Source organism: Abramis brama (genome assembly GCF_963993115.1).
Source record: "Abramis brama genome assembly, chromosome: 1".
NCBI classification, from domain to species: Eukaryota; Metazoa; Chordata; class Actinopteri; order Cypriniformes; family Leuciscidae; genus Abramis; species Abramis brama.
In genome coordinates, this window is record NC_139963.1 from 66,988,717 (window position 1) to 67,014,265 (window position 25,549).

The following is a 25,549-nucleotide window of genomic DNA, read 5'->3' on the forward strand; positions in this document are numbered from 1 at the left end:
ATTACTGAGTTGATTACTTGCATCAAGACAAACAAAAAAATTATAAGTTTTTTTTAAATGTTGTTAACATGGGCAAACGGTGCATAATCTAATTATGTATGTGCTAATTTGCATAAATACCACAACAGATCTAAACATTGGGTATAGCCAAGTGAAAATGTCTTGTTGGCATATAACAGTAAAAGACTTGATGTTAAGGTCTGAATGGAACCTGTTTAGGCTACCCATGAGCATTAATACATAGATGGAAGTACTTTAAACCAGCCTTTATTACTTATTGCAGAGATGGGGTTTGGGGATGGGTCTGTGGGACTGTTTCTGGGAGATGAGTCTGAGGGAACAGGAGAGAAGGGGTAAGGAAAATACAGAAGACAAAGGAAGGTAAAATAAAAAAGTGAACCCTCAGTAACAGTCCCCGGGACCCAGCCCCAAACCCCATCTCTGCAATAATAATGGTTTAAAGTACTACTTCCTTTATGTATAATCCCAAATGGGATTCTTCAGGGCTTTTTTTTTTTTTTTTTTTCTTTACTCAGGATATATTGAGGATACAAAATTAGTTTAGTTTGCTTCTGTTGCAATTCGTCCTAGGTTGACCCCCATTTTGGCTTAAAATGACTGGATTATAATGTTTTTTTATCTTAGAATGTTTATAGCTGTGTCTGAAACCGTTCACTCATTTACTAATCCCTATATAATAGTGTATGGCGTTTGAGTGCACTATATCTGCAATGAGTGAACGAAAGTAAGTGAGTGAATTCGGACGCTGACGTTTACACTGCGCGTCGGAGAGCTGGAGCTGTCGCAGTAAAGGCTTTGTCACACGTGATAAAACTCCTTTTATCTTACATGTTACTTGCTTTATAAAATAAATTTAACAACAATCATATTGACTATTTTGTATATACCTCTGTGCCAGCTTTGTAGTTTCATCGATTGAAATTGTTAAACTCACGCTCACAGATGACAGGGTCATTGAGCGCTTCAGACGATCGTTATGATTACATTCGAATGACAGATGATCAATGAATATTTTTCAGATCATCCACCAAATTATCATCTATTCCTTACAGTTTAACGAGTTAAAACACATCGTTTTAATGCCTAAATAATATTTTAATAAAAAAAATTTAAGGTAAAAAAATTTACCCTATTAATATTTCTATTAGTAAGTCATTTATATATTGTCTCAATATTTTAATACGTTTTATTCAAGTAATGATTAATAATAATAAAAATGTTAAAAATAAGGATTAAATCAATGTTAAAGCAGAAATAAGATAAGTTGTAAAGTAATCTCTGGTTTAAACTCACTCGCTCCCGGACTTTCATGCGAGCTCAGTCCTCTACGCATTGGATTGTGGGAAATTGTGCTTCAGCAAGTGTACATCGGATGTACGCTCTTGTTCAGAGAAGATTGTGGGTAAAAGTAGTGAACAAATGTAGGGAATGATGTCGTTCACTCAGAATTCGGACACCACTACAAAATGGCCGACACCCTAAATAGTGGATAGGGAGTGATTTCAGACACAGCTTATATCTTTGTGTTTTGTGTTAAAGGAGAACTCCGGTCAATTTTAACATTGAGCTCATTTTTTTTTTTTGTAAATTTGGAGTGCTGTCAGTACAGAGAACGACAAAAATCGGTGTTGCCTACACCGTGTTATACTCTTTTTAAAATTTCCACCCTGTTGACTTAAATGGGGCACGTTTTAAACCTGCTTTTAGCCTCTAAGGGCCTATTCACATATCGCGTCTTTTGCGTGCGCAAGTTCGTTATTTCAAATGTAGGCGCGCGGTATGCACGCTCATAATGCTCCACACGCTCGTTTTTTCCATGCGCGTCCGCGCCGCATCGAGATAAAAACATCTCAACTTTTCAGAATGCCGCAAGCGCACCGCAGGTCACGTGACAAGAACCAAGCTTAGCAACGACAGACGCCTCCTGAGCGCAACCACCCGAGCGCTTTGGAAAAAGGAGAATGTGGCGCGCCTTGCGTTTTCTATGCGTTTTTAGGCGCGATATGTGAACGCCGCCTAACATCCTTGATGTGTCATTACAAGTGCACAGCCATGTGAGTGATTCCTTTAGAGTGATCACGGGTGAATCTGACTGCAGTAGATGTGAAAGATATGAATAAAAGTGATGTTAATTCAGCCAGCGCACATACCTGTATTTACTTCCTGTTGTCGACTCTCGACAATCGACTACTGTGGGCTTCGACCGAAAAAAGGAAGTAAATACAGGTATGTGCGCTGGCTACAAATTTACAAAAAAAAGTAGCTCAATGTTAAAATTGACCGGAGTTCTCCTTTAACCCCCTGAGGTCGGATATCGCGCCGGCGCGATAGGCTCGTTTTTTTCCGTATGAGTGCAGAAAAATAATAAAATAAAAATATTAATTTTTATCTTATATGCTTGTGTTGTACATCAATCTATCCTGTTAAGTGTGTATTATTTTTGTGTACACTCACAATAAAAACAAAGTGTTGTGCTTTTCGCCAAATAAAGAAAAATAAACATGATGCGAGTTCTGCCTTTTCTCTGCCAGTGTAGACCATTCTGAAACGCGTCCGAAAATGAACAATAACTCAGTGAATACTCAGTCAAACAGGCATACAGACAGACAGGCATGAAGCTTGAATTCTCTTCTTTTAAATGAAGTAATTTATATAAAAAACAAATATTCTCATCTTGTGAAATCTGCATTAAAAGAGAGCGATTCCAGTCGACCTCATTAGAGCTAATTCAAATGTAATGTGACTCCGCCTACGGAGAGCGCGCTATTCAAACGCAAATGAATGAGGCAATCCACGCAAACCTGTGAACGCCCACATATCAGCTCGAGAAAACACAAGTTTATTCAGATCATTACTTGTTTACACCGTCTCGCAGCGCTGTGAGGAATAACAATAATGAAAAAAGTACCTCAGAAGTGCGGGTATATCGAGGAGCGAGCTGATGAATACTGTAAGTTTTTTTTCTTCTCACGTGAATCGGGTTTCTGTTTTTGATGAATGAACGGCAGAGATGCGCGCTGTTTACCACAGCTCGTAAAAAGACAGTTTAAATTTAAATCGCGTGTGTGAATGAATGATGATGTTTTAGCAATAGGGGTGGGAGATATTGACAAAAACGAATATCTCGATATTTTTTTCCAATATCTCGATATCGATATTCAGACGATATTTTTGCCATCCTTCAAAGAAATGTGTGCAAACTGGCAAAGAAGGTCCAGTTGGTCTTTTGACTTGCTGCATTTGACTTATTATTGTAGGCTATAGAAAAAAATAAAAAATAAATAAATAAAGTAGCTAACTAAACAGAATCTGAGTTAGCCCCTACTTTGTGCACTTACAAAAAAATACAAATAAAAAAAAAACGGAACTAGGCACCTCTTGCAACAGTGATTATTAAATCAAACAACAATATTGTTGATGATAAATTCAAAGTAAAAAATGTTCTTTTCAAAACGCTATAAATCCCTCAATTTTTTCCCCAAAACGCTAAATCCATCTTTTTTTTTTCTTTTTTTTTTCAAAAATTGATGGTTTGTCTTTTTAAAAAAGTCTTTTGTCTTTTATTTTTCGTGTTTGCATTTATGAGGAAAAAACAATATTACGTGACAGTTCTCCGTTATGGACGCGAGCGCTCTGAAAGCGCACTAAAAGACTTTCAAACTTTCACAGAGACCTCAAAACAGAAAGCACAAAGCCTTTCTTTAAAACGAATTTCGTTTTGTATTAATTGTATCTTAGTTTTAATATTTTTTTTCATTACCAATTTCTGGATTTAATGCATAAAAATAAAAATAAAACTATGTAGCCTAATAAATGTGCATTTCTCCGGTGCGTTCACTAGCCTACTGCAAAGATCGCGAGTCAATAGAATAGCCTATCATAAACTTCATCTTTGCAGCCGACACAGAAATTAATAAACAATTAAAATGTCTTATTGCAATATTTTACATAATCATTACTTTTGCTGGTTCTTTGAGGCAGCTTTTTAGGTTGATGGCGTTTTGGAAAAGAGCTCTTCACGTACAAACACCGTTTCACCAAGGCACAGCAGCCCTTCAGCACATAAGATCCACATTTTGTCCTTGCATTGTGGCTCAGTCAGTCAGAGTCACACCTGAATGAATGGCTAATTATGCAGAGTCATTATGCAGAGTGGGTGGGACATGGGACATTCCAAGGTGTAAACCACTCCTCGTTCACGCCCACTCGCATATTGGCTTTCCAAGCAAAACCTGTTTTACATCAATTTAAATCAATGTATTGTTTTATTTGAACGATAAAGCAAGACTATTTTCACATAATTTTGAAGCCAGAACTCGAAGGAAGAACATCCATTAGTCAAAAGTCTTATTCATGCATATTTATTATGAGTTTTGTGGTCTTATTTCAGCAACTTTAATTTTTATTTTTTTCAATAACCACGCATAAGCATTATTCTCTTAAAAATAAAAATATATACATGCATGGTGATCACATATTTTGGTAGCCCTGTTTGTGCTATATAGAGTGAATTTACACCTTTGCCATTAACATGTTTATAAATAACTGAAAAAAGCACAAATGTCAGAGCATGTCAGAACACCTCCAGGGCCCAGAAAACACCTCAGACTCCAGAGGGTTAAAGTTGGGTTGTCTTCTGTAGTTGATAATTTTTTGAGATCGTAGACCAATTTAACCAACGTTCCCATCTGTTCTTTGATCATTTCTTGGTTTGCAAGAATTTTGCGTATCCAAGCTATAAAAAAGAAAAAGCTATGAAAAAAAAGCATATTACTGTGTTAAAAACAAAAAAAAGCATTAAAAACAAAATGTCAGTACTAACCTTCACTGAAACCAGTGTGGGATGATGCTAAAGAGGGGAACACCACAACAATATATTAGTTTGAACATGTAAAATGACAGTAGGGGGAAGTAAAACTCTTTTTTTACTCTATAGCTCTGCAGATTTGGTTGTACATAATTTGGTTTAATAGGTTTAATGAGTTAAACACGGTCAGTTTTAGAACTTAAATTGTTGTGAAAGATAATGCATGTTGTGTAACAGTATTTTGGATATATGGGTAAACCTGTAAGATTTGAATGCAGTGTTAGTGAACTGACACAGTATTACTTACAACTTAAGACGTCTGCCTCTCCATGTCTAAAGTGTGAGGTGCGATTCCTTGCTGTCAAGGCTAATTAGTGGGAAAGGCCAAAGTTTAGCAGTAGATTTTAGCACACGTTACAGTCAGGTCCATAAATATTGGGACACAGGCACAATTTTTATTTTTTCAGGTATTTACCAAAACATATTCAAGCTATAGTTATTTAATGGATATGGGCTGAAGGTGCACACTCTCAGGTTTAATTTGAGGGTATTTACATCCAAATTGGAGGACGGGTTTAGGAATTACAGCTCTTGAGAGAGCCACCCCCCCCTTTTTCAAGGGACCAAAAGTAATTGGACAATTGAATCAAAAACGATTTCATGGACAGATGTGGGCTATTTCTTTGTTATTTCTTAATCAATTAAGCAGGTAAAAGGTCTGGAGTTGATTCGAAGTGTAGTATTTGCATTTGGAATCTATTGCTGTGAACCTACATTCTGAGAAAAAAGAATGCACTGGTGAGCTCAGCAACATAAAAAGGCCTGGAGGTCCACGGAAGACAACAGTGGTAGATGATCGCAGGATCCTCTCCATGGTAAAGAAAAACCCATTCAACAACATCCAGCCAAGTGAAGGACACTCTCCAGGAGCTAGGCGTGTCATTGTCAAAGTCTACAATCTCACAAGAGCAAATACAGAGGGTTCACCACAAGGTGCAAACCATTCATAAGCATCAAGAACAGAAAGGCCAGATTAGACTTTGCCAAAAAGCATCTAAAAAAGCCTGACCAGTTCTGGAAAAGCATTCTTTGGACGGATGAAACTAAGATAAACTTGTACCAGAGTGATGGGAAGAGAAGAGTATGGAGAAGGAAAGGAACTGCTCATGATCCAAAGCATACCACCTCATCAGTGAAGCATGGTGGTGGTAGTAGTGTCATGGCATGGGCATGTATGGCTGCCAATGGAACTGGTTCTCTTGTATTTATTGATGTGACTGCTGACAAAAGCAGCAGGATGAATTCTGAAGTGTTTCGGTCAATATTATCTGTTCATATTCAGCCAAATGCTTCAGAACTCATTGGACGGTGCTTCACGGTGCAGATGGACAATGACCCGAGGCATACTGCGAAAGCAACCAAAGAGTTTTTTAAGGGGAAGAAGTGGAATGTTATGCAATGGCCAAGTCAATCACCTGACCTGAATCCGATTGAGCATGCATTTCACTTGCTGAAGACAAAACTGAAGGGAAAATGCCCCAAGAACAAGCAGGAACTGAAGACAGTTGCAGTAGAGGCCTGGCAGAGCATCACCAGGGATGAAACCCAGTATCTGGTGATGTCTATGCGTTCCAGACTTCAGGCTGTAATTGACTGTAAAGTTTGATTTATGATAGTTAATCTCTCCCATTACTTTTGGTCCCTTAAAAAGTGGGAGGCACATATACAAACTGTTGTAATTCCTACACCGTTCACCTGATTTGGATGTAAATACCCTCAAATTAAAGCTGAAAGTCTGCAGTTAAAGCACATCTTGTTCATTTCATTTCAAATCCATTGTGGTGGTGTTTAGGGCCAAAAAGATTAGAATTGTGTCGATGTCCCAATATTTATGGACCTGACTGTATATGGGTAAATTATGGGTTAAATGGGAAGAAAAGGTTTTATCGTAAATTTACGGGTTACTGATGTCTGTTTCAAAGGTGTTGATGTCCTCCTTTGGTTGCTGTGGATTTGTTTTTTGCGCGACCTGATGGCATCAAAACAAGCCATAAATAAATGTCACCCCTGAATTTGGCTAACATTAGATATTAAACACAGACTGTTTTCCACTGTCAAGTTTTCAACAACTTCAAGTCATTGAGGGGCAGCTGCAGCAGGAAGACTACAAGACAGCTGTGGTAAGATTTCATATTTCAATAGAACAATTTAACTCATCAATTAACTGTGTCAGTGTTTTCATCTTTTGTTCATTGTACATGGTAAAAAATGTAGTCAACCACGTGTTAAAATCATATCTGTACTGGCTGGGCCGGTTCGACATGGAATGGTTAAGCAACAAGAAAGGTTTGGCTTGGTGAAGAAGCGGCAATTGTACTCACTCTAACTGATTTGCTGAAGTCAAAATGTGGATGGTCATAGTTAGCACTAACCAATGAGATTGATGGTTGCGAATAAGTTCCCCCTACTGCTGAAGGAACTGAAATGAATGTAAATTAGCTAATGTTTTTCTCACCCTCAAGTCATCCTAGGTGTATATGACATTATTCTTTCAGACAAATACAATGTTATATTAAAAAAATGTCCTGGCTCTTCCAAGCTTTATAATGGCAGTGAATGGCTGTATATTTTCCAAGGCCTGTCTGCTGGAAGCTATTTATTTTTCTTATACGAACGCATCGCTTCGCTTCAAAGAGCCTTTATTAACCTCCCCAGAGCTGTGTGGAGCACTTTTATGATGGATGGACACACTTTTATGCACTTCAAAACAGAAACGGCTATTCTACTATCCTTTTATAGGCTAAATAATTTCAAATGAACTGTTATATTAACCGGTAAAAGCCAAACCCATTTTTGAACATTCTAATCGAGTATGATGTTTGCTTGTTCCTTTATTTGTCCATATATTTATTTTTACAGATAAACACGTTAGCCTTGAGGGGAGGCACAACAGTAAAGGAAAGTGTATGGCGGATTCTGAACTTCCTTTTATCAAATGACATGGCCCGGCAAATGAACTGGAGGGGAATCAATGGAAAAGCGGCATTCAAAGACACCTCTCTGAAAACTGTAATTAATGGTATGGCTTTCTGAACTTAACTACTGTGTTTTATTTGTGTTTGGTGTCAGCTAAAAAACAATTCCCTATAAATGTTAGATTTTATGATAAATAATAATAATTTGCTTATTTACTGTTGGTCATATGTGTCATTTTAGCTGCAGTCAGAAGAAACCGTTTGACTTCCACTGCAACAGACCAGGAAGTAGAAAACTGGATAAAGAGATGGCTGCAGCTTTCCGCAGACAGGGATGGAGGCCGTCGGGCAAGACAAAAAAATTGACTGTTTCTTGGTTCTGACAATTGCCTGTTCTGCCTGCTCAACGGACTGCCCTTTTGCCTTGCTCTGTTTTTGAACTATAGATCTGATTCTCCACTTGCTTTATTAAATTCTCCTGGTTATGAGTGACACTTGCTTGACCTTGTTCATAATATGTAGAACTTGTTCCTAATATGTAGACCTTGGACCTTGGACCTTGGTTTTCTTTGGACAGTCCTCCCCTTCTGGACCTCTGCCTGTTTAATTGTATATATTTATATAATGTATTTATTATATGTATTGTTTCCTGTTTTTGATTTTTATTTATAAATATTTGTTTTCTTTGGACTACCTTCTGGTTTCTGGCAGTACCCCCTTCTGGACCTCTGCCTGTTTAATTGTATATATTTATATAATGTATTTATTATATGTATTGTTTCCTGTTTTTGATTACTATTTATAAATTTAAATGTATTCATGAAATATTTATATTTATTAAATCACTTTTGACTGTTATTTGAGTATTTTCTTTATTATATTATGATTAGATCTGGGCCAGATGTGGCCCATGCCATTTTTGAGATTTGGCCCAGGTGTGGCCCATGTCATTTGAGATTTGGCCCAGGTGTGGCCTATGTCATTTCTGAGATCTGGCCCGGTTGTGGCCCATGCCATTTCTGAGATCTGGCCCGGTTGTGGCCCATGCCATTTCTGAGATGTGGCCCACGTCTGGCCCGGTTATGGCTGACTTCTAGCTGCCACACTCAGGTTGAGTCATCGCCGTCATTCCATGCGGTATGTGGGCCAGAAGAATTTGGAAGATGTGGGCCACAACTGGGCCAGATGTCATTTGCTATCTATTGTGATATATTATTACAATTTTAAATAACAGTTTCTATTTGGACATATATTAAAAGTATATATTTTTTTTTTTACTGATTTCTAATTTTAACGATCTCATAGCTTTATTTATGCAATTGTAAATGCAGTGAAAATATATTAATGCCCAGGTCTGATGCCACTTCTGTGTCACCATGCACTGCAAAGATGGATTTTCATTTAATGATTTAATTTGACTGGTAACAGTGGTATTGTGTAATTATTCTAATAGAATTTAGTCTTTTCTCTCTGTTTTGCATGCGTCATCATAATCATTATTGTTATTATTATTATTTATTTATTTAATTCATTTTTTTTTTTTGCCTCTGTCACAGTGTATTCTTAACCTGAATTAGCACTGTTCATAGAGGTACGGTATAGGCAACACCAATAGGTATCATGTAACACAAAATAAACATATTTTTTCTTCATGATACAGGGCATAATCTTAGTTTCGTTTTTATTTTGTTACCATTAGATCTGCGGATATCACTGGGTTTTAATTTGAGGTATAAAAACCTGACGATACCACATATTGAAACATAAATTCATATAACATAAATTGCCTGTCATTTTCTTAATTTCTAAGTCAATAAAGTGTATGTTAAATGAATAAATGTAGTGTAATGAAACAAACTATACCATTCAAAAGTACGGGGTCAGTAGTTTTTTCTAAACAAATTAATACTTTCTCAGTCTAGAGGGCTACTTGTTTGATATAGGCTATTCTCTCTCTCTCTTGTCTCTCTCTCTCTCTCTCTCAAATTATTGAACGGTTTTATTGTGTTTTAATGTTATATGAAATGGTACCCATAGTTGTTTTCTCATTTTATGTTATTATCATGAAAAAAAAAAGAAAAAAAAATGAAAGATTACAATTCAGGCTTTGGTGGGCGACTCAGAGACTCCATGCGGGCTACCAGGTGCCCGCGGGCACCCACCATGTTGGAGACCACTGGTGTACAGTATAAATTTCTTGGACTATTTAAATAAAATGAAATAAATAAGAATAATTAAAAAAAAAAAAAAAAAAAGAAAAGAAATCATCGAGCTACGATGGCAGCGCATCATACCATGCCCAGATCTGCCGATCCATCTAGCGATCAATGGGGGTGTCGCCAGCCGGCTCGCTCTCAACGACAAATATGGAAAGCGCGCGACGGCTATTTATATGGTAGACTCGACCTGTCTTTCTCTTCGACGGTAACTGGAAATTTAAGCTGCGATTTTTCACGCTGTATATGCTCGCGCGATCAAATATATAGATGTGTTAAACACGATAAAAACACAAATTCTACGTTTATTCGTCAAAACAGTCGGTATTTCCCACAAAGCTTCTGCTTTGCAGCTGCTATTGGCGTACGTCACGATTACTAAGCGCTCCTATTGGCGTACGGAATGTTTACGTCACGATTATTAAGTATGTAAGGCGAACGGAACGGAACAGTTAAACTAACAATAAATTAACATTGTGAGTTACATTTTATAAACAATATTGTCAATATTGTTTGTTTTCCCTCTATTTTGCTGACGTGAATTTCTAAATAAAGCCATACTAGAGTCTCAATGCAACAGACAACGATTGAACCGAACCGTGAATTTTGTGAACCGTTACATAATCCTATATAAATATAAATTCAGTTGTTATAATATTTTACACTATTACTGTTTGTTGTTGTATTTTTCAAAACTTGAAACTTGTGTGTGTGTGTGTGTGTGTCAGTTGGATTTTTAAATGTTTTTGAAATAAGTCTCTTATGCTCACCCAGCCTGCATTTATTTGATTAAAATATAGTAGCCAATGGCCTAGGCTATAAACAACAGTATTGTGATATATTATTACAATTTTAAACAACAGTTTCTATTTGGACATATATTAAAAGTATATATATTTTTTTTTTACTGATTTCTAATTTTAACGATCTCATAGCTTTATTTATGCAATTGTAAATGCAGTGAAAATATATTAATGCCCAGGTCTGATGCCACTTCTGTGTCACCATGCACTGCAAAGATGGATTTTCATTTAATGATTTAATTTGACTGGTAACAGTGGTATTGTGTAATTATTCTAATAGAATTTAGTCTTTTCTCTCTGTTTTGCATGCGTCATCATAATCATTATTGTTATTATTATTATTTATTTATTTAATTCATTTTTTTTTTTGCCTCTGTCACAGTGTATTCTTAACCTGAATTAGCACTGTTCATAGAGGTACGGTATAGGCAACACCAATAGGTATCATGTAACACAAAATAAACATATTTTTTCTTCATGATACAGGGCATAATCTTAGTTTCGTTTTTATTTTGTTACCATTAGATCTGCGGATATCACTGGGTTTTAATTTGAGGTATAAAAACCTGACGATACCACATATTGAAACATAAATTCATATAACATAAATTGCCTGTCATTTTCTTAATTTCTAAGTCAATAAAGTGTATGTTAAATGAATAAATGTAGTGTAATGAAACAAACTATACCATTCAAAAGTACGGGGTCAGTAGTTTTTTCCAAACAAATTAATACTTTCTCAGTCTAGAGGGCTACTTGTTTGATATAGGCTATTCTCTCTCTCTCTTGTCTCTCTCTCTCTCTTGTCTCTCTCTCTCTCTCTCTCTCTCAAATTATTGAACGGTTTTATTGTGTTTTAATGTTATATGAAATGGTACCCATAGTTGTTTTCTCATTTTATGTTATTATCATGAAAAAAAAAATGAAAAAAAAATGAAAGATTACAATTCAGGCTTTGGTGGGCGACTCAGAGACTCCATGCGGGCTACCAGGTGCCCGCGGGCACCCACCATGTTGGAGACCACTGGTGTACAGTATAAATTTCTTGGACTATTTAAATAAAATGAAATAAATAAGAATAATTAAAAAAAAAAAAAAAAAAGAAATCATCGAGTTACGATGGCAGCGCATCATACCATGCCCAGATCTGCCGATCCATCTAGCGATCAATGGGGGTGTCGCCAGCCGGCTCGCTCTCAACGACAAATATGGAAAGCGCGCGACGGCTATTTATATGGTAGACTCGACCTGTCTTTCTCTTCGACGGTAACTGGAAATTTAAGCTGCGATTTTTCACGCTGTATATGCTCGCGCGATCAAATATATAGATGTGTTAAACACGATAAAAACACAAATTCTACGTTTATTCGTCAAAACAGTCGGTATTTCCCACAAAGCTTCTGCTTTGCAGCTGCTATTGGCGTACGTCACGATTACTAAGCGCTCCTATTGGCGTACGGAATGTTTACGTCACGATTATTAAGTATGTAAGGCGAACGGAACGGAACAGTTAAATTAACAATAAATTAACATTGTGAGTTACATTTTATAAACAATATTGTCAATATTGTTTGTTTTCCCTCTATTTTGCTGACGTGAATTTCTAAATAAAGCCATACTAGAGTCTCAATGCAACAGACAACGATTGAACCGAACCGTGAATTTTGTGAACCGTTACATAATCCTATATAAATATAAATTCAGTTGTTATAATATTTTACACTATTACTGTTTGTTGTTGTATTTTTCAAAACTTGAAACTTGTGTGTGTGTGTGTGTGTGTCAGTTGGATTTTTAAATGTTTTTGAAATAAGTCTCTTATGCTCACCCAGCCTGCATTTATTTGATTAAAATATAGTAGCCAATGGCCTAGGCTATAAACAACAGTATTGTGATATATTATTACAATTTTAAATAACAGTTTCTATTTGGACATATATTAAAAGTTTTTTTTTTTTTTTTTACTGATTTCTAATTTTAACGATCTCATAGCTTTATTTATGCAATTGTAAATGCAGTGAAAATATATTAATGCCCAGGTCTGATGCCACTTCTGTGTCACCATGCACTGCAAAGATGGATTTTCATTTAATGATTTAATTTGACTGGTAACAGTGGTATTGTGTAATTATTCTAATAGAATTTAGTCTTTTCTCTCTGTTTTGCATGCGTCATCATAATCATTATTGTTATTATTATTATTTATTTATTTAATTCATTTTTTTTTTTGCCTCTGTCACAGTGTATTCTTAACCTGAATTAGCACTGTTCATAGAGGTACGGTATAGGCAACACCAATAGGTATCATGTAACACAAAATAAACATATTTTTTCTTCATGATACAGGGCATAATCTTAGTTTCGTTTTTATTTTGTTACCATTAGATCTGCGGATATCACTGGGTTTTAATTTGAGGTATAAAAACCTGACGATACCACATATTGAAACATAAATTCATATAACATAAATTGCCTGTCATTTTCTTAATTTCTAAGTCAATAAAGTGTATGTTAAATGAATAAATGTAGTGTAATGAAACAAACTATACCATTCAAAAGTACGGGGTCAGTAGTTTTTTCCAAACAAATTAATACTTTCTCAGTCTAGAGGGCTACTTGTTTGATATAGGCTATTCTCTCTCTCTCTTGTCTCTCTCTCTCTCTTGTCTCTCTCTCTCTCTCTCTCTCTCAAATTATTGAACGGTTTTATTGTGTTTTAATGTTATATGAAATGGTACCCATAGTTGTTTTCTCATTTTATGTTATTATCATGAAAAAAAAAATGAAAAAAAAATGAAAGATTACAATTCAGGCTTTGGTGGGCGACTCAGAGACTCCATGCGGGCTACCAGGTGCCCGCGGGCACCCACCATGTTGGAGACCACTGGTGTACAGTATAAATTTCTTGGACTATTTAAATAAAATGAAATAAATAAGAATAATTAAAAAAAAAAAAAAAAAGAAAAGAAATCATCGAGCTACGATGGCAGCGCATCATACCATGCCCAGATCTGCCGATCCATCTAGCGATCAATGGGGGTGTCGCCAGCCGGCTCGCTCTCAACGCCAAACATGGAAGGCGCGCGACGGTTATTTATATGGTAGACTCGACCTGTCTTTCTCTTCGACGGTAACTGGAAATTTAAGCTGCGATTTTTCACGCTGTATATGCTCGCGCGATCAAATATATAGATGTGTTAAACACGATAAAAACACAAATTCTACGTTTATTCGTCAAAACAGTCGGTATTTCCCACAAAGCTTCTGCTTTGCAGCTGCTATTGGCGTACGTCACGATTACTAAGCGCTCCTATTGGCGTACGGAATGTTTACGTCACGATTATTAAGTATGTAAGGCGAACGGAACGGAACAGTTAAATTAACAATAAATTAACATTGTGAGTTACATTTTATAAACAATATTGTCAATATTGTTTGTTTTCCCTCTATTTTGCTGACGTGAATTTCTAAATAAAGCCATACTAGAGTCTCAATGCAACAGACAACGATTGAACCGAACCGTGAATTTTGTGAACCGTTACATAATCCTATATAAATATAAATTCAGTTGTTATAATATTTTACACTATTACTGTTTGTTGTTGTATTTTTCAAAACTTGAAACTTGTGTGTGTGTGTGTGTGTGTCAGTTGGATTTTTAAATGTTTTTGAAATAAGTCTCTTATGCTCACCCAGCCTGCATTTATTTGATTAAAATATAGTAGCCAATGGCCTAGGCTATAAACAACAGTATTGTGATATATTATTACAATTTTAAATAACAGTTTCTATTTGGACATATATTAAAAGTATTTTTTTTTTTTTTTACTGATTTCTAATTTTAACGATCTCATAGCTTTATTTATGCAATTGTAAATGCAGTGAAAATATATTAATGCCCAGGTCTGATGCCACTTCTGTGTCACCATGCACTGCAAAGATGGATTTTCATTTAATGATTTAATTTGACTGGTAACAGTGGTATTGTGTAATTATTCTAATAGAATTTAGTCTTTTCTCTCTGTTTTGCATGCGTCATCATAATCATTATTGTTATTATTATTATTTATTTATTTAATTCATTTTTTTTTTTTGCCTCTGTCACAGTGTATTCTTAACCTGAATTAGCACTGTTCATAGAGGTACGGTATAGGCAACACCAATAGGTATCATGTAACACAAAATAAACATATTTTTTCTTCATGATACAGGGCATAATCTTAGTTTCGTTTTTATTTTGTTACCATTAGATCTGCGGATATCACTGGGTTTTAATTTGAGGTATAAAAACCTGACGATACCACATATTGAAACATAAATTCATATAACATAAATTGCCTGTCATTTTCTTAATTTCTAAGTCAATAAAGTGTATGTTAAATGAATAAATGTAGTGTAATGAAACAAACTATACCATTCAAAAGTACGGGGTCAGTAGTTTTTTCTAAACAAATTAATACTTTCTCAGTCTAGAGGGCTACTTGTTTGATATAGGCTATTCTCTCTCTCTCTTGTCTCTCTCTCTCTCTCTCTCTCAAATTATTGAACGGTTTTATTGTGTTTTAATGTTATATGAAATGGTACCCATAGTTGTTTTCTCATTTTATGTTATTATCATGAAAAAAAAAAGAAAAAAAAATGAAAGATTACAATTCAGGCTTTGGTGGGCGACTCAGAGACTCCATGCGGGCTACCAGGTGCCCGCGGGCACCCACCATGTTGGAGACCACTGGTGTACAGTATAAATTTCTTGGACTATTTAAATAAAATGAAATAAATAAGAATAATTAAAAAAAAAAAAAAAAAAAGAAAAGAAATCATCGAGCTACGATGGCAGCGCATCATACCATGCCCAGATCTGCCGATCCATCTAGCGATCAATGGGGGTGTCGCCAGCCGGCTCGCTCTCAACGACAAATACGGAAAGCGCGCGACGGCTATTTATATGGTAGACTCGACCTGTCTTTCTCTTCGACGGTAACTGGAAATTTAAGCTGCGATTTTTCACGCTGTATATGCTCGCGCGATCAAATATATAGATGTGTTAAACACGATAAAAACACAAATTCTACGTTTATTCGTCAAAACAGTCGGTATTTCCCACAAAGCTTCTGCTTTGCAGCTGCTATTGGCGTACGTCACGATTACTAAGCGCTCCTATTGGCGTACGGAATGTTTACGTCACGATTATTAAGTATGTAAGGCGAACGGAACGGAACAGTTAAATTAACAATAAATTAACATTGTGAGTTACATTTTATAAACAATATTGTCAATATTGTTTGTTTTCCCTCTATTTTGCTGACGTGAATTTCTAAATAAAGCCATACTAGAGTCTCAATGCAACAGACAACGATTGAACCGAACCGTGAATTTTGTGAACCGTTACATAATCCTATATAAATATAAATTCAGTTGTTATAATATTTTACACTATTACTGTTTGTTGTTGTATTTTTCAAAACTTGAAACTTGTGTGTGTGTGTGTGTGTGTCAGTTGGATTTTTAAATGTTTTTGAAATAAGTCTCTTATGCTCACCCAGCCTGCATTTATTTGATTAAAATATAGTAGCCAATGGCCTAGGCTATAAACAACAGTATTGTGATATATTATTACAATTTTAAACAACAGTTTCTATTTGGACATATATTAAAAGTATATATATTTTTTTTTTACTGATTTCTAATTTTAACGATCTCATAGCTTTATTTATGCAATTGTAAATGCAGTGAAAATATATTAATGCCCAGGTCTGATGCCACTTCTGTGTCACCATGCACTGCAAAGATGGATTTTCATTTAATGATTTAATTTGACTGGTAACAGTGGTATTGTGTAATTATTCTAATAGAATTTAGTCTTTTCTCTCTGTTTTGCATGCGTCATCATAATCATTATTGTTATTATTATTATTTATTTATTTAATTCATTTTTTTTTTTGCCTCTGTCACAGTGTATTCTTAACCTGAATTAGCACTGTTCATAGAGGTACGGTATAGGCAACACCAATAGGTATCATGTAACACAAAATAAACATATTTTTTCTTCATGATACAGGGCATAATCTTAGTTTCGTTTTTATTTTGTTACCATTAGATCTGCGGATATCACTGGGTTTTAATTTGAGGTATAAAAACCTGACGATACCACATATTGAAACATAAATTCATATAACATAAATTGCCTGTCATTTTCTTAATTTCTAAGTCAATAAAGTGTATGTTAAATGAATAAATGTAGTGTAATGAAACAAACTATACCATTCAAAAGTACGGGGTCAGTAGTTTTTTCCAAACAAATTAATACTTTCTCAGTCTAGAGGGCTACTTGTTTGATATAGGCTATTCTCTCTCTCTCTTGTCTCTCTCTCTCTCTTGTCTCTCTCTCTCTCTCTCTCTCTCTCAAATTATTGAACGGTTTTATTGTGTTTTAATGTTATATGAAATGGTACCCATAGTTGTTTTCTCATTTTATGTTATTATCATGAAAAAAAAAAAGAAAAAAAAATGAAAGATTACAATTCAGGCTTTGGTGGGCGACTCAGAGACTCCATGCGGGCTACCAGGTGCCCGCGGGCACCCACCATGTTGGAGACCACTGGTGTACAGTATAAATTTCTTGGACTATTTAAATAAAATGAAATAAATAAGAATAATTAAAAAAAAAAAAAAAAAAGAAAAGAAATCATCGAGCTACGATGGCAGCGCATCATACCATGCCCAGATCTGCCGATCCATCTAGCGATCAATGGGGGTGTCGCCAGCCGGCTCGCTCTCAACGACAAACATGGAAGGCGCGCGACGGTTATTTATATGGTAGACTCGACCTGTCTTTCTCTTCGACGGTAACTGGAAATTTAAGCTGCGATTTTTCACGCTGTATATGCTCGCGCGATCAAATATATAGATGTGTTAAACACGATAAAAACACAAATTCTACGTTTATTCGTCAAAACAGTCGGTATTTCCCACAAAGCTTCTGCTTTGCAGCTGCTATTGGCGTACGTCACGATTACTAAGCGCTCCTATTGGCGTACGGAATGTTTACGTCACGATTATTAAGTATGTAAGGCGAACGGAACGGAACAGTTAAATTAACAATAAATTAACATTGTGAGTTACATTTTATAAACAATATTGTCAATATTGTTTGTTTTCCCTCTATTTTGCTGACGTGAATTTCTAAATAAAGCCATACTAGAGTCTCAATGCAACAGACAACGATTGAACCGAACCGTGAATTTTGTGAACCGTTACATAATCCTATATAAATATAAATTCAGTTGTTATAATATTTTACACTATTACTGTTTGTTGTTGTATTTTTCAAAACTTGAAACTTGTGTGTGTGTGTGTGTGTGTCAGTTGGATTTTTAAATGTTTTTGAAATAAGTCTCTTATGCTCACCCAGCCTGCATTTATTTGATTAAAATATAGTAGCCAATGGCCTAGGCTATAAACAACAGTATTGTGATATATTATTACAATTTTAAATAACAGTTTCTATTTGGACATATATTAAAAGTATTTTTTTTTTTTTTTACTGATTTCTAATTTTAACGATCTCATAGCTTTATTTATGCAATTGTAAATGCAGTGAAAATATATTAATGCCCAGGTCTGATGCCACTTCTGTGTCACCATGCACTGCAAAGATGGATTTTCATTTAATGATTTAATTTGACTGGTAACAGTGGTATTGTGTAATTATTCTAATAGAATTTAGTCTTTTCTCTCTGTTTTGCATGCGTCATCATAATCATTATTGTTATTATTATTATTTATTTATTTAATTCATTTTTTTTTTTTGCCTCTGTCACAGTGTATTCTTAACCTGAATTAGCACTGTTCATAGAGGTACGGTATAGGCAACACCAATAGGTATCATGTAACACAAAATAAACATATTTTTTCTTCATGATACAGGGCATAATCTTAGTTTCGTTTTTATTTTGTTACCATTAGATCTGCGGATATCACTGGGTTTTAATTTGAGGTATAAAAACCTGACGATACCACATATTGAAACATAAATTCATATAACATAAATTGCCTGTCATTTTCTTAATTTCTAAGTCAATAAAGTGTATGTTAAATGAATAAATGTAGTGTAATGAAACAAACTATACCATTCAAAAGTACGGGGTCAGTAGTTTTTTCTAAACAAATTAATACTTTCTCAGTCTAGAGGGCTACTTGTTTGATATAGGCTATTCTCTCTTGTCTCTCTCTCTCTCTCTCTCTCTCTCTCTCTCAAATTATTGAACGGTTTTATTGTGTTTTAATGTTATATGAAATGGTACCCATAGTTGTTTTCTCATTTTATGTTATTATCATGAAAAAAAAAAGAAAAAAAAATGAAAGATTACAATTCAGGCTTTGGTGGGCGACTCAGAGACTCCATGCGGGCTACCAGGTGCCCGCGGGCACCCACCATGTTGGAGACCACTGGTGTACAGTATAAATTTCTTGGACTATTTAAATAAAATGAAATAAATAAGAATAATTAAAAAAAAAAAAAAAAAAGAAAAGATATCATCGAGTTACGATGGCAGCGCATCATACCATGCCCAGATCTGCCGATCCATCTAGCGATCAATGGGGGTGTCGCCAGCCGGCTCGCTCTCAACGACAAATATGGAAAGCGCGCGACGGCTATTTATATGGTAGATTCGACCTGTCTTTCTCTTCGACGGTAACTGGAAATTTAAGCTGCGATTTTTCACGCTGTATATGCTCGCGCGATCAAATATATAGATGTGTTAAACACGATAAAAACACAAATTCTACGTTTATTCGTCAAAACAGTCGGTATTTCCCACAAAGCTTCTGCTTTGCAGCTGCTATTGGCGTACGTCACGATTACTAAGCGCTCCTATTGGCGTACGGAATGTTTACGTCACGATTATTAAGTATGTAAGGCGAACGGAACGGAACAGTTAAATTAACAATAAATTAACATTGTGAGTTACATTTTATAAACAATATTGTCAATATTGTTTGTTTTCCCTCTATTTTGCTGACGTGAATTTCTAAATAAAGCCATACTAGAGTCTCAATGCAACAGACAACGATTGAACCGAACCGTGAATTTTGTGAACCGTTACATAATCCTATATAAATATAAATTCAGTTGTTATAATATTTTACACTATTACTGTTTGTTGTTGTATTTTTCAAAACTTGAAACTTGTGTGTGTGTGTGTGTGTGTCAGTTGGATTTTTAAATGTTTTTGAAATAAGTCTCTTATGCTCACCCAGCCTGCATTTATTTGATTAAAATATAGTAGCCAATGGCCTAGGCTATAAACAACAGTATTGTGATATATTATTACAATTTTATGAGGGTTGACCTGGACAGGCAGCTCCGGTTCCCCACGGAGATAACCACCACATCTCTCCGGCCAGACATAGTGGTGTGGTCAACCAAGGCAAGATCGATGCACCTCATTGAGCTCACTGTACCACTGGAGGAGGGGATCGAGGCTGCCTTCGAACGGAAGAAGGCCAAGTACTCAGAGCTCGCTGCTGAGTGCCGGGAGGCTGGCTGGAAGACTACCATCTACCCAGTGGAGGTCGGATGCCGAGGTTTCCTTGGGTTGTCAACCATACGCCTCTTGAGGGAAGCAGGAGTGACCGGAGGGAGGCTAAGGAGGGCAACAAAGGATCTGGCAGAGGAGGCAGAGAAAGGTAGCTTTTGGCTCTGGCTGAGGAGGAAAGATAGGTGTTGGGGAAAGAACATCTAACCCCAGACAACAGCTGCAGGGAGTACAGCTATCAGCTGCAGGGGGTGACAGGGAGACGTCCCTGTCACTGCTCCGCCACCAGGAGACGTTCCAGAATTAAAGGAGCGAAACGTTGGTGAATGGTGGTTTCTGGCTGATGACCCTGCAGCTGACCCATGGGCACTGGAGGAGGTGCGACAGGCAGCAATGCCCAGCAGGTGATAACATCTTCCTGTGCAATTACTGAAGTTCTGGCGAACCCAGTGACTACTGTGAATAGGGCAGTTGGAGTCCAGGGAAGACTGGAGGACAGCCAGGAAAGACTGGATGGCAGCAGGGAAAGACCGCACCGGGAGTGGGTGGCTAGTTACCTAACCCACTAGTCTTTTGCGAGAGAGACACCCAAACCTAACTACAAAGAAACATAATGAGAAACAACCCGCGGGCCCTCCGAGAGGTGGGACGAAAGATGGGCCCAACAGGACAGACTACACGGTGACGACGGCAATGAACATGGACAACGAGAACACCAGAACTCCAGTAAATGAGGAGAAGATCCTCCGAAAGTGTGCATGCGGATGGGAGAGAGTGACCACGTTTAGAGGCTTACGGATCCACCAGGGGAAAGCAAAGTGTGGACAGAAAGGCCAACAGCAACCTTGCACTGCGCTAGTAGGTGAGACAAGAAGGACCAAAAGCCAGGGAAAAAACCACAGAGCCGAAGGACCTAACGTTGCTGAAGGCATGAGAGTCACAGAGGAAGGTCCCCTGGTGGAGGCTGAGCGTCCACGTGAGCACGAAGGCCCAGTCCCCAACACATTAGTCAGAACAGAGCCAAATGCAGAGACCAAAGAACCAGCCAGAAGGAGCAAGCTGAAGTGGCCGAAGTCAAATGAAGCAGAGGCATGGCGCAATTTGGACTTGGACCTGATCAAGACCCTAGAGGGATCACTGCGCGGAGGGGCCGAGACTAAGCTTAACCTGATTGGAGACATAATATACCAGACCTGCAAAGATAGGTTTGGCGAAATTGTCCCCAAACAGAGGACCGCCATGAGAGAGAAGGGAAGGAGGGAAAGGGAAATCCTCCAACTTGTGCAAAGGCGTCGGCAACTCCGCAAGAACTGGAGGAAGGCAACCCACGCAGAGAGAGAGGGTCTGAAAGTCCTGTGGGAGGAGGTCCGGAAAAGGCTAGCCGGGCTTCGCAGAGCTGAACGCATCCGCAAGCGCAGCCAGCGGAAGCAGAAAGAGCGAGCCAATTTCTTCAAGGATCCCTTCAAGCATGCCAGACAGCTACTGGAGGAAAAGAAGAGCGGCAAGCTTGAAACCACCAGGGAGAACTTGGAACAACATGTCAAAGAGCAGTACAGTGATCCACAAAGGAGCGTCCCCTTAGGAACTCCAGGATACGTACCCCAGCCGGCAAAGCCAACAGTTGAGTTCAACATCATGCCCCTCAAGCTCAGCGAAGTCAGGCAAGTCGTGGAGAAGGCAAGGTCCTCTTCCGCACCTGGGCCCAATGGGGTCCCCTACAAGCTTTATAAGAACTGCCCCAAGGTACTAGAGCTGCTATGGTATCTGATGAGAACTGCCTGGAAAAAGCAAATCATTCCATCTGAGTGGCAAAGAGCGGTAGCAGTCTTCATCCCCAAGGAAACAAACTCCAAAGACATTAGCCAATTCCGAAACATTGCACTACTGAATGTAGAAGGAAAGATCTTCTTCTCAGTGCTAGCCAGGAGGATGACCAACTATCTGCTCGAGAACGGCTATGTTGACACCAACTGCCAGAAGGCAGGAGTTCCAGGTTTCCCGGGATGTGTAGAGCACTCCACTATGATCTGGGACCAGATCCAGAAGGCCAAGCGGGAGAAGACTGACCTGCATGTCATCTGGCTTGACCTTGCCAATGCGTACGGATCAGTTCCGCATCAGCTGGTCAACTATGCCATGGAATTTTTCCACATGCCCACCTGCGTCAAGAACCTGGTAGCTCAGTACTTTAGCAACTTGCAGATGTGTTTTTCCCTCCAGGACTTCACCACCGGATGGCAGCGGCTCGAAGTAGGAATCGCGATGGGGTGTACTATTTCTCCAATACTGTTTGTAGCAGCCTTTGAGATAATCCTCATCGGGGCAAGGCAAATGGTTGGGGGGATCAAACTCCCAACTGGTAAGAGGCTTCCTCCACTGAGGAGTTACATGGATGATGTCACCAGCCTCCTTCATACAGCAGCATGCACATCAAGACTGCTGAAGAGGATGGACGAATTAATGTCATGGGCAAGAATGAAGATCAAGCCCTCCAAGTCCCGGAGCTTGTCCCTCAGGAGAGGAGTCAGAAATGACAAAACCATCTTCGTCGTTGGAGGGGAAAAAATCCCACTCCTATCAGAGCAACCCATCAAAAGCCTGGGGAGGCAGTACACCGCAGACCTATCTGACAAACAGATGGGGAAATCCGTCATGAAGCAGCTCTCTGACGGACTGGCAAGGATCGACCAAAGCCAACTCCCTGGGAAGTATAAGGTCTGGTGCTACCAGTTTACACTTTACAGGAGGGTAATGTGGCCCCTGAAAATGAGTGAGATTCCCTCATCAACCGTAAGTAAGATGGATGGAAAAGCCAACTCATTTATCCGAAAGTGGTTGGGGTTGCCACGGTGCCTATCTGAAACCGGTCTCTTTGGAAAAAACACGCTGCAGCTGCCACTGCAGTCCATACAGTTGGGCTACATGCAAGAAAAGACCAGGTTGGTTCTCGAGCTGAGGGAGTCCACAGACGAGTCAGTAAGGAACGCAAATGCCAAGGTTCCTACTGGCCGCAAGTGGAATGCCCAAACCGAGGTCGATCAAGCTGTCAGTCGGCTGCAACACCGGGAGATCATGGGCAGAGTTCAGGCAGGAAGAGCAGGGCTAGGATGGGGAGAGACGCCACGCTTTTGGTCCAAGGCCAATCGCAAACAAAGGAAGGAGATGGTGGTAGCAGAGGTGACGAGGATGGAGGAAGACCGCTACAAAATCAAGGCCGTGTCGCAGGGTCGACAAGGAAGCTGGACAACCTGGGAGGGAATCACGAACCGGAACATCAGTTGGTCAGACGTGTGGAAGATCCCACAGGCAAGACTTAGCTTCCTCATTCGTTCAACCTACGACACGCTTCCCTGCCCTCGGAACCTCCACCAGTGGTTTGGGAATGAAGAATCCTGTGCACTCTGCAATGCCCCCAACGCAAGTCTCCAGCACATCTTGTCAGGCTGTAAGATCGCTCTCTCACAGGGACGCTACAGATGGCGCCACGATCAGGTCCTGAGAAAGCTACCCGAAGTACTGGAGGAGTGCCGACAAGGTAGCAAACAACTACCAGCAGCAGAGGACCCCACCATCTTTGTGTCGGAAGGAAGGGTAAGGAGAAGCATCAGATCAAGAGAAACAGCAAGGCCCTTCTCCCCCAACCAGGAGTGGAACATGAGGGTTGACCTGGACAGGCAGCTCCGGTTCCCCACGGAGATAACCACCACATCTCTCCGGCCAGACATAGTGGTGTGGTCAACCAAGGCAAGATCGATGCACCTCATTGAGCTCACTGTACCACTGGAGGAGGGGATCGAGGCTGCCTTCGAACGGAAGAAGGCCAAGTACTCAGAGCTCGCTGCTGAGTGCCGGGAGGCTGGCTGGAAGACTACCATCTACCCAGTGGAGGTCGGATGCCGAGGTTTCCTTGGGTTGTCAACCATACGCCTCTTGAGGGAAGCAGGAGTGACCGGAGGGAGGCTAAGGAGGGCAACAAAGGATCTGGCAGAGGAGGCAGAGAAAGGTAGCTTTTGGCTCTGGCTGAGGAGGAAAGATAGGTGTTGGGGAAAGAACATCTAACCCCAGACAACAGCTGCAGGGAGTACAGCTATCAGCTGCAGGGGGTGACAGGGAGACGTCCCTGTCACTGCTCCGCCACCAGGAGACGTTCCAGAATTAAAGGAGCGAAACGTTGGTGAATGGTGGTTTCTGGCTGATGACCCTGCAGCTGACCCATGGGCACTGGAGGAGGTGCGACAGGCAGCAATGCCCAGCAGGTGATAACATCTTCCTGTGCAATTACTGAAGTTCTGGCGAACCCAGTGACTACTGTGAATAGGGCAGTTGGAGTCCAGGGAAGACTGGAGGACAGCCAGGAAAGACTGGATGGCAGCAGGGAAAGACCGCACCGGGAGTGGGTGGCTAGTTACCTAACCCACTAGTCTTTTGCGAGAGAGACACCCAAACCTAACTACAAAGAAACATAATGAGAAACAACCCGCGGGCCCTCCGAGAGGTGGGACGAAAGATGGGCCCAACAGGACAGACTACACGGTGACGACGGCAATGAACATGGACAACGAGAACACCAGAACTCCAGTAAATGAGGAGAAGATCCTCCGAAAGTGTGCATGCGGATGGGAGAAAGTGACCACGTTTAGAGGCTTACGGATCCACCAGGGGAAAGCAAAGTGTGGACAGAAAGGCCAACAGCAACCTTGCACTGCGCTAGTAGGTGAGACAAGAAGGACCAAAAGCCAGGGAAAAAACCACAGAGCCGAAGGACCTAACGTTGCTGAAGGCATGAGAGTCACAGAGGAAGGTCCCCTGGTGGAGGCTGAGCGTCCACGTGAGCACGAAGGCCCAGTCCCCAACACATTAGTCAGAACAGAGCCAAATGCAGAGACCAAAGAACCAGCCAGAAGGAGCAAGCTTAAGTGGCCGAAGTCAAATGAAGCAGAGGCATGGCGCAATTTGGACTTGGACCTGATCAAGACCCTAGAGGGATCACTGCGCGGAGGGGCCGAGACTAAGCTTAACCTGATTGGAGACATAATATACCAGACCTGCAAAGATAGGTTTGGCGAAATTGTCCCCAAACAGAGGACCGCCATGAGAGAGAAGGGAAGGAGGGAAAGGGAAATCCTCCAACTTGTGCAAAGGCGTCGGCAACTCCGCAAGAACTGGAGGAAGGCAACCCACGCAGAGA

At 39.2% G+C, this 25,549-nt stretch overlaps 1 protein-coding gene and 2 long non-coding RNA genes across 5 annotated transcripts in view; 1 reads left to right on the plus strand and 2 right to left on the minus strand.

Moving 5' to 3' along the window:
- Positions 1 to 25,549, minus strand: part of LOC311078910 (uncharacterized protein) — a 427,873-nt gene that overhangs the window by 117,328 nt on the left and 284,996 nt on the right. The gene's annotated exons all lie outside the window — the stretch shown is intronic.
- Positions 4,640 to 6,917, minus strand: LOC311095949. The gene is made up of 4 exons (XR_014608928.1): positions 6,787 to 6,917; positions 5,136 to 5,195; positions 4,844 to 4,870; positions 4,640 to 4,756 (listed from the first exon to the last, which is right to left on the minus strand). It is a non-coding gene; the product is annotated as an uncharacterized lncRNA (long non-coding RNA).
- Positions 6,919 to 8,661, plus strand: LOC311095944. Its single transcript, XR_014608927.1, has 3 exons — positions 6,919 to 7,008; positions 7,748 to 7,907; positions 8,045 to 8,661. It is a non-coding gene; the product is annotated as an uncharacterized lncRNA (long non-coding RNA).